The following is a 10,723-nucleotide window of genomic DNA, read 5'->3' as shown; positions in this document are numbered from 1 at the left end:
TAAACATAAGCAAAGTTTTTCCATGTCGGGGTATCTTGTTTCTGCATCCAACAACCTTCTGCTGATATAAAAGACCACCTTCTCTTTGCCATCATATAATTGTACCACTACTGAAGCAATAGAAGTGTCGCCCATTGATAAGTATATATAGAATGGTCTATCCTGTTGTGGTGGCACCAGCACAGGCGGTTTCGACAAATATTCTTTGATTTCTTCAAATGCCCGTTGCTGTTCTGCCCCCCAGCGGAACTCGTCAGTGGTTCTAGTCTTGACTAACTCCATAAAAGGCTCAATTCGTCCAGACAAATCAGAGATAAACCTCCTGACAAAGTTAATCTTACCAATGAGCTGCTGGAGCTCTTTCTTGGTGGTGGGTGGCACCATGGTGCGTACGGCTTCCTGACTTTTTAGGCCAATTTCTATACCTCTTTCATGAACCAGAAATCCCAGGAACTGCCCAGCCGACACACCAAAAGCGCATTTCTTTGGGTTCATCCTGAGCTCGAACTTTCTAGTTCGTTCCAGAACCCGCTGCAGGTCGTCTAGATGTCCCTCGACCGATGCTGACTTTACCACAACGTCGTCGATATAAATTTCTACTAGATTGCCGATCAGATCATGAAAGATATGGTTCATAGCCCGCTGATACGTAGCGCCAGCATTCTTCAGGCCGAAAGTCATAACCACGTATTCGAACAAACCCACCGCTCCAGGCACTCTGAACGCAGTTTTATGTATATCTTCAGGGGCCATGAAGATTTGATTATATCCTGCATTACCATCCATGAAACTCAAAATCTTGTGACCGGCGGCAGCATTGATCAATGTCTCTGCAATGGGCATCGGGTATTCATCCTTTGGAGTGGCCCTATTAAGATCCCTGAAATCCACGCACACCCTCCATCGGCCATCTTTCTTTTGTACGGGCACGACACTCGAGATCCATTCAGCGTACCTGCAAGTCCTGATAAATCCGGCTTCCAGCATCTTTTCTACTTCTTTCTTTACTTCGACCAGGACTTCGGCTTTCATCTGCCGTGCCCGCTGCTGGAACGGTCGAAAACCACTTTTAAGGGGAAACCGATGCTCTACTATACTCCTATCTAGTCCAGGCATCTCTGTGTAATCCCAGGCGAAGCAATCGGCATACCCCTTCAGCAAAGCTATCATCGGCTCTCGTAGTGACGGGTGTAACTTCCTACTTATGAAGGTTGGTCGTGGCTTATCCCCAGGACCGATATCTACTTCCTCAAGTTCATCAGCCGATGTGAAACCATATCCTAACTTCCCTTCTTCTTCCGTTAGATCAACATTGCAGATGAAGAAAGGACACAGCATAAAAAAACTCGGCCGATCGTTAAGGTCGGCCGTTCCACACATCCCATTATTTTCCAAGTTTTTGTAAAAAGAACAAGGCCGGCTGCCAATGCTGGCCATTTCATAACGACTTCGTAACACATTTGATTTTACAACTTCGATTTTTCGGGGCCGATTGCAAGAATCGGCCTTTATGGCTCTGCTACAACATGTCGCTCCCTGCTCTTTTACTCTGTGAGGCCGGTGGATAAGACCAGCCTTACTCCGTTTTTTGTAGCCTCGATGCGATCACACCCTTCTAGGCTTATTCCTGAAATCGTCTCTTGGTCTTCCGCATCCCAAATGCTCATGGCAGCATGTGAAATTTTGATCGAGTCGTCTGCCTGGACCACTTCCACCTCGTCTCCATCCCATTGGATCAAACATTGATGCATCGTGGACGGGATGCAACAGTTGGTGTGGATCCAATCCCTGCCAAGTAAAACATTGTAGGTGCTCTTGCTGTTGACGACGAAGAACGAAGTCGGGACGGTTTTGTTTCCAATGGTGAGATCCACACTGAGGACACCTTGGGCTTCTGAAATCTGCCCATTAAAATCACTTAGGGTGACATTGGTCTTGATCAAGTCTGCAGTGGATCGCCCCAAACGGCGCAGGACTAAGTACGGCATAATGTTGACCGCTGCTCCCGTATCCACCAACATCTTATTCACGGGTTGACCATTGATAAACCCCTTAAGATATAAGGCCTTCAAGTGTTTGTAATTCTTACCTTGCAGCTTCTCGAATATCACCGGCCGAGGTCCCAAATCGAGTTGGGCTACCGACGGCTCCACCTGGGGCCTCGCGTGGAACTCTGCAGGAAGCACAGAAACCATATGTGCATCAGCCGATACCTTCTTATCGGCTTTTGTTGACTTGGGCCGCCATTCCTTCCTGGGCGGGCGCGACTCCTTTTCCTGCACATAATGAACTTGTTCTGCCAAATCCGGTCGCGCCTTCCTTAAAGTTTCGATGTACTTGGCTTCGGCCTCCTCCAAGCTACGCAGCCGCTGAACCCTGCGCTTCTGGGAACGACTAAGTCCATCGGGGCACCAACGAGGACGATGATACCTGTCTTCTTCTTCGTCTTCCTTTCGTGGTGACCGAACCCGCACTTGCCGGATTGGGGCAGGTCCTATCCGCTGGAAAACCGAATCCCTTGCTTCTGGTCTCCCTGGTCCACACTCTGGGCAATCCCTGATTGTAGGCAATCGGCTCATACCTGAATCCCAACAGTACCTGAAGAACGGGCAGTGCCAATGATCGCGGGCTTCTTCGTGCTTCCTCAAACGCTTCCCGGTCCGGCGCTCATACTCCTCTTCCTCAGATTCCCGATGGAGGCGCTGCTGGTACTGGTACTCGTACTTCCTGAGAAGATCAGAAGAAGTTGGCCGTTGATTCCTTACGTACCTTACTTGCCTTTCTGTAACATAATCATCCTTTTCATTTTGGGGCCGATTGCTCGAATCAGCCTCTCCATCTTTGGTCTGGCGGCGTGATGCCACCCCCGCCATGTTGATACCCAGTGCGAAGTCCAACTATCGCCTTGCCGTCCGATCGTTACTTTCCACCATATTGACACCAGGGAACGGGTGAGTGTCGACTTTCATGGCGGTCTGGCCCAGAATCAATCGGCCTTGTTCAATAGCCGATTGGATCTGCCGACGGAGTTCCTTACAATCGCTTGTGCTGTGGGTAAAAGAATCATGCCATTTGCAATATGATCTTCCTTTCAATTCCTGCACCGTATGGGGTTTGTATCCTTCTGGAAACTTCAACTGCTTTTCTTTTAACAATAAGTCAAAAATTTGTTCCACTTTGCTCACATCAAAATCAAACCCCTTTGCCGGTCCTGTTGGTTTCACCCACTTGCATGATACAGGATTTGCACCACGAGCCCACTCTGCAGCCGGTACTTCCGCTTCTTCTCCGGAGTCATCGGCCTCTTCAGTATCAGCTAGCGCTACTTGGCGCTTGAACTTTTCTTGATACAGCTCAGGGTGACGCTGCTCGTGCGTCGTCAACTTCTGGACGAGATGTGCCAACGAAGTGAATTCCAATTGAAAAGCCAGATCTTTAATCGGCTTCAATAACCCTAGAGACGCCAATTTCACAGCTTCCTTTTCTGAGATCCGCGTTGAATAACACCTGTTCTTCATTTCCCTGAAGCGTCGATTAAATTCTGCCACGGTTTCTCCACGCTTCTGTCGCATCTGCGCCAGATCGGCAATACCTGCTTCTGCAGCTTCTGAATGATACTGAATATGAAATTGTTCTTCCAACTGCTTCCACGTACGGATGGAGTCAGTAATCGCGATCCAAAACAGGGGTTATTTGTAACTATTTGGATTCAAATATTTACATATAGCACCCTGCTTCGGATCGGAATTACGGAAGACAGCTCTTGAATGGCGCGCGCTTTCTTCTTCTCTCCCCTTCGTCGGCTCGTCCTTCCGGCCGGCGCCGCGGTCCTTCCCGGCCGGAATCGCCAGGACAGACCCTGCTCATCGCCCAGCAGAGCCCCTAGCAGCGGCTTTCAATTCTCTGCTCGGACTGAATCGCCGGTTCGGAGTCCCCAGCGGCGATCCTGCGACAACGCCCGCCATTTTTTTTGAGGGGGGGGGGGGGGGGGGAGTGGCCACGGCCAAGATCAGTAAATAGCTCAACGTTTCGTCTTCAACTTCTCCGTTCCAATTTCCAGCGTCAGGCGGCGGCGGCTACCAGCGCAGCAGCGCTCCTCGATCGACTGCGACAGCAGCTCTTGAACTTCTTGCTCGACAGCCAAACTGCAGCTCTGAAAGATGGTCCATGTGTGGGTGTGGTGACCGCCCTCTGATCCGTGAATTCGGTTGGGCCTGTGGTTAAGGGACAGGAAAGGAAGGCGACATGATGGAGCCCATAGAGTTGGATCAGGATTCTCGATTTATCTCATCTATCTAATCGCGTGCAGGATGAGATAAGAAATGCATCAGGTTCTACATACTCCTCTTTCTATTTTTTATTTTCAATATATACACATAATAAGCTTCTGTACTCCTCTGTTCATGAGAACTAAACAGCATGCACCGTTCAGTTTCTGGGTCGTAGAAGCAAGTAATCTGTGTGCAAAATGCATGGAGATGGAAAAATCGGGATGTGTAAGTTGAATTCGATCTGCCTTTTTTGCGTATTCTGTCATTCTGTGTGATGTTTTTCTTTACCATAACTCATTTCATTGGTATTCTGTTGAGCAGAATCTCCATCTTGACATGGAGAATGGAATTCAACTGACAAAAACATCCACATTTGGGCTAATGCACTGAAAAGTTTGTACTAGAATTCGAGTTTGGGATGGGGTAGATCAGAAGAAAACGCAGTCGTCTTGGTGTTGAGCTCTTTTTCAGATAAAGGAAGTTCATTCCGGCCTCTACACTCATACAGGCTGTAGTACTTAGACCACGGACCCATAAAGGGTGAGATTTTAGAGCATACAAAGAATAGAATAGGGTAAACAGAGCATAGTCTCAATCCTATTACTAAACTTCAAGCCCCGATTGCTGAAAAACTTCATTGCCTCTTTTTATTGAACAGTTAAGGGCAGGTGCTCTTCCTATTCATTTAAGTAGAGTGGAAAAAAGTATTGCAGAATACAGCCTCAAGGACTACTAGAACCTAATGAAGAAGAAAAAGAAGAAGAGACTAATGTACAACAACATCAGTTGCGTGCGCCACCCTATAGTTGGAGATGTTTTTTAGTGGCCACCAACTGATCTACGGATAATTCCTTGTGGTCGAAAATACGGTAGAACCGTCCGAATTAATCTGACTTACGTGCACTAACCATCAGTATAGAGACAATTCAGGCTAACACGCATTTAAAACGGAGTAAAACGACAGTCTGTCGGGTAAAATTTCGATGCAACCACTGGAATTTCGATCAAAACAATGCATACATACAACTCACGTGAAGGTGAGCTCAGAGATTACAACAATCCACAAATTTTACATCATAGAGTTCGACATGAATTATTATTACAAATCAAGTTCGAATTCATGCATAAACAAGTACTTTCAGAGTTTAATAGTGCAGCAGAAAATAAATGATAGTTCTAACAATGATACAACGACGATACAAGATATCATGATAAAGTCCATACATGATATCATTCAGCATTAACATCGTTGGCCGGGAACGGATTCTATTCCACCAACCAACCAGAAGGAAGAGTACACGGCCAAGTCAAACTAATCCTCAAAGATCTCACCTGAAAATAATTCCAAAGTAAAGCTGAGTATACTTACCAAGCTTACCTGACTAGTGGTATATACTTAGCCAACTCCTAGATATGCAAGGCTTTTGGCTGAGGGTAGTTTTTACTAAAAAGCATCTAAGAGTGAGTCCTTACTTTCAAGTTTTAGCATCAAGTTCTAGTTGATTAATCATTCCAGGTAAGCAACTATTCAAATCACATATGATGGAAAAATAATTAGGTGAGAATCCAACCAGATTAATCATCATCATTGTTCCTCTTCTTACTCTATGTGGTAAAAGAGTTAAGCAGTCTCAATGACTGCAAGAAACGGACGATTCGAATCAAATTTCTTAACCTTGCAACGGAAATCTAAACACATATCCCGTGGTTACTGACAGGCAACGGAAACCTAAACACACGTCACGTGGTTACTAACAGAGTCACACGTTCAACTTTTCCCCTTTCTTCTCGAATTGTGGATTAGAACCATCCCCCTCGAGTATAGAGGTCCACGAACCACGAGACGAAGCCGGGCCGTAGCTGCTCTCGCACTCACCATGTGCCCATGGGAACGAAGTCAAGAGGGTGAGGATATTGTCCACTCGTCGATCCGATCAGGCACTTAAGCTTACCGATTACCATATTCTCAGCATTGGTTAGTACTTTTAAAAATTTAACCACCACTACCACACACCGTGATCTTAGCATTTTTTAAACCGATGGGGCCTCAATTCATCAACAGGAATATTGTAATATAGCCCCGTCCGTCAATTTTATAATTCCAACATAAGTAAAACAAGCAACTCCTATATCTCGCGCGAGTGATAGTAAATCACTCGAATTTTACCGAAATTCTATTAGTATGGCAATCTAGCGATACACACATACTACTGTTCATATCATAGGTATTAGAGTTATGCAACTAGGGTTTCAATCAACTCTCATAAACTTAATGCACAATACTATATATAAAAATAAAAGTTGCAGAAGTTTAAAAATATAGAGATTATGCTCCGGGACTTGCCTTCTTAAAAAAACTAGTCGGGGGCTCTTTTGAACTTTGGTTCAGATCTTCAGCAACTTCAATTAGATTAACTTGAGCTTCGCGCTGCACACTCTTAGATTCGGGCACTAGCTCGGAGGTTCCATCGGTGAGAGTCGTCGATTCTATATAAATGCATATGTATGAGTGGTTTTAATGGTATAAGATAAATAACTATTTCACTATAAAGTAGTCATTTAACAAATCTCAAGTTAAATTGTAAAGCACTTTATTTTGTTTTCCTTAGGCAGTCATGTATGAAATACTTATCTGGATTAAAGAGTGGTTTTGTTATTTCATCAACGGTTATTTTTAAAAATAACCATGGATTAACAAATCTACTCGTAGAGACAATTTCTAAGGCTGAGATTTTTATGCAGAGCACATTACTCAAGTACAAACCTACTGTAAATTTTTAAACCATTTTCATTTAGCAGATTAATCATGAAAAATACATTACATAGATATGGCTAGGATCAAAATCTATTTATACAGAACAAACCAATGCAAGAACTGGTCCTTAATATTTTACTAAGTATGGTGAGTCTACTGTAAATTTTTTCAGATTTTAGTGTTCAAGATATAGGGCATAGAAAATAAGTCAAGATACATCTACACTAATCAAAATTTATTTCTACACGTACTTCCATAAAATTTCTATGTCTCAAAATTTTTCAACATGATAATCTACTCAAAGGTAATCTCTGATTAAATTTTTTTATTTTTCTAAGCATCAAAACTTGTTACTTTGATTTAATATAGTTTTTCTTAACTAAAAACATATGAGCAAGTTAGAAAGAAGTAAAAGGTTTCAAACTTTGTCCATAGCTTTTATGCATCAAGGTTACTCTACTGTAAAATTTTCAACCCTAAAATATTAGTAGAACAGCATGAAGAAATAACTCTAATAAAATAGCATATCAAACAAAAAACCATAAAAACTACTCGTAGAGACATATTCTGGATTTGAAATTTTTACATGTGTTTTAACAAGCAGAGGCTAGCTTACACTCCAAAAATCATTCGCAGTACTATCCTAAATCAAGAGATACATTTATGGACTATTTAAAATAAGATTCATTTTAGATCAAGTTTTGATTTGTAACTAGTCATCCATCTATGCAAAAAGTAGTCAGATTCATCAAAAGGATTATAACAAATCTCAGTTTGTATTTTTTTTCTATAATTTTAGATTGATTTTACAAGTGACAGCTTTTTGAAAATAAAAGTATTCGGATCGTCACAGTGTTGTCGGTCAAAACCCGCCGGCGGGCAGCGACAGGCAACACGAGGAGCCGGGAGGCTTCCGGGACGGTTGGTGGGCCCCGGTCCCTCGGTCAACGGCCCAGTGATCTGGCGCGCGCCCTGGCTGAAAGTCGCTAGGCGTGCCACCTGATCCTACACCCGATCAGGAAGGTGTGACGTGTCAAACTCCTGCGTGCACAGACATGTGTAAAGATTAGTCCGAGCCGTGATCGGCTCATCACCTCCTCCCCGGTATCGGCTATGAAGAGCCGATTGTGTTAATACCGGATCGGATCTTTGGAACGGGCAACATAGGGATATATACATATGTATATGTCCAAATAAAACTTGCTTCATAAATAACAATCTAATCCAATCTACGACGACTAAGCTCTCACTGCATGACCGGAACATCCTACACGTAATTGAGCCTAACAAATATACAAAAGCATCGACAAAACGATCTAAACAGAGAGCAAGGGAACAACTGAAAGCCAATCCCCGAAACAACCTCTATCCAAGCGATAAGCCGATACAAAGCATACCATCGGATCATTCAACTCGTTTGCAAGGCCTAATCATGCACATATCGAACCAAACTTCTAAATAAATAGAAACCAGCCATAACAGATTGGATCTACTGATAACTACGAAACAAGACAAAACCATCGTATCCATGAACGGACACGACGATCAAACATGCGAGAGCAACATATAAAGCACGATTAAAGCATAAAAGGAAAAGATTACTCAACGCATGCCAGGATAAACAACGCTACTCGCCATCTACAAGGCTTCAGCACGAGCAACGCATAAACGAACGAGCAAGGGTGACGCTACCCCGATCACGCAGAGCGTGATCGGGGTCGCATGGCACTTACCCGATGAAAACCCTAGAACAGGGGAAGCGATACGCCGAGAGTTGATGATGAATGATTTCTTTTCTTGTTTATTCATGGTACATATTTATAGTCCGCGGACTTATTCTCTTTAACTAACCCTAACCTAACACGACACGAATCTTAACTGCTTATTCCTAATTTACACGGTCTTATGACCTCCATCTTCCGCACGGGGCCCAATTTGCAAGATTTGTCACGACTGACTTCTAAGCCCATCTTGCTCCTTGGCCCACTTCTGGCCCGGTCAAAATACGGCGATAACACACAAATAGTTCTCTGGATCTAGCAGAAAGGACCCTAAAAAGAACTTAGCGATTGCAATATAGTTTCTAGACGGGGTTGCCATGGTTGGAGGTAAAATCCCAGCGAGAAAACTAGTCGGCGGTGAGGGGAAAGGGGTGGGGGAGCAAGAGGAGGTCGAGGGGAACCTATTGGTGTGCTCGGTTGGGGCTGGAGTGGCCGGAGTTAGGCTGCCGGCGGTGAGTAGAAGCTCCAGCGAGATGCGGACAGTGGACGACGGTGGTCCGGTGAGGGAAGGCGGCGTGAGGAAGTCGAGGAGTACCAGCAGGTCGAGGGTGACCCGTTTAGAGCCTCAGTTTGCGCGGAGGAGTAGCGGACAGTGGGGCTCGACGGCAAGGTCGAGTGGCGGCACTAATGGCGCGGCGGTAGTGGTACTTATATGCGTATAAGCAGAGGCTCAGTGCAGCCTTTTTATAGGCACACAGGGAAGGGGAGGTGGAGCTGGGCGCGGCATAATGGAGGGATGTGCAGCCGGGACAAGGTCGCAACATGGTCACGGCGTCGCCGGCGCGTCGTGGCTCGGCCGTCGGGAATCGACGGCCCTGTGGCGTGCACGCGTCGGGTATGGGTGGATTCGGGGCAGGGTAGGGCGATTTGGTCGCTGGCCGGTCGGGGTCTGTTGGGACGTTGTTCTTTGGCGCGGCTCGCCGGTGTAGGGATGCCCCGCCGCGTGGCGGTGCATCTCTACTGGCCGGAGCAGAGCAGGGGACGGGAGAGAAGAAAGAGGGAGGGAGAACGAAAAGGGTTGGGATTCAAATTAAATTTTCTCAAACTTTCGAACAGAAACTTGAAAAACTTTGAACATGAAAGTTGTAGGAAATTTGAAAATCTACAACAATTATTTTAGCCAAAAGTTTATTTGAGTCACGGTTTAAAAGTTATTTTAAATTTAAGATTACTAGAATTTGAATTACTTGGTTAAATTTTGAATTCGCAAATGGTGTTTGAAGTACACTCTGTAAGGTATGAGTGTGTTTTTATACTATATTTGTTATGAAATATGGAGCATGAAAAGTTTATAAACATAAAAGAACAAATCTCACATACACATGTACATACACATGCACATACACATTCATACATCTGCATATGCACACACGTAATTAAATGCATTATTTTAATAATTCTAAATTATTATGCATGATAGTATGTTTAGATTTTCTTACTTAGGATTGTAAACACCTAGAGTGTTACAGAAAACTCGACAATGCTCTTTCCACATGTTCCAAGCTGTATATATAATAACCTGGAGGTGTTCTTTCGGCTCTGCCTGTCCAGATTGTGAGAGATTTTTCCACCATGTAGTCAGTATCCTTGGTTGGACTGGTGCTTGCGCCATTTGGAAGTTATTGTGCTGTGCAATCTGATCCCAGACTCTCAACGAGAAGGAGCATGCAGCGATCATGTGGAAGCTTGACTCAACCTCTGCTTTGCATAACTGACAAGTAGGATTTGCCTGACCGCCCCGGCCCATGATTCGATCTGCAGCAGGTAATCTGTCTTGTAGGATTAGCCATGTGAAAAGCGACATTTGTATTCAACATTTGCCTTCCAAATTGACCCCAGCACATCTGGTGCACAGGCTCCCCGGAACTGCACCTTATATGCGGATTTGGCTGTGAAGTTACCATCAGCTGTAAAAC

The sequence above is a fragment of the Panicum hallii genome, chromosome 5 (assembly GCF_002211085.1).
Source record: "Panicum hallii strain FIL2 chromosome 5, PHallii_v3.1, whole genome shotgun sequence".
Taxonomy (NCBI): Eukaryota; Viridiplantae; Streptophyta; class Magnoliopsida; order Poales; family Poaceae; genus Panicum; species Panicum hallii.
The sequence above is the reverse complement of the archived record's forward strand: the minus strand, read 5'-3'. Positions refer to the sequence as shown.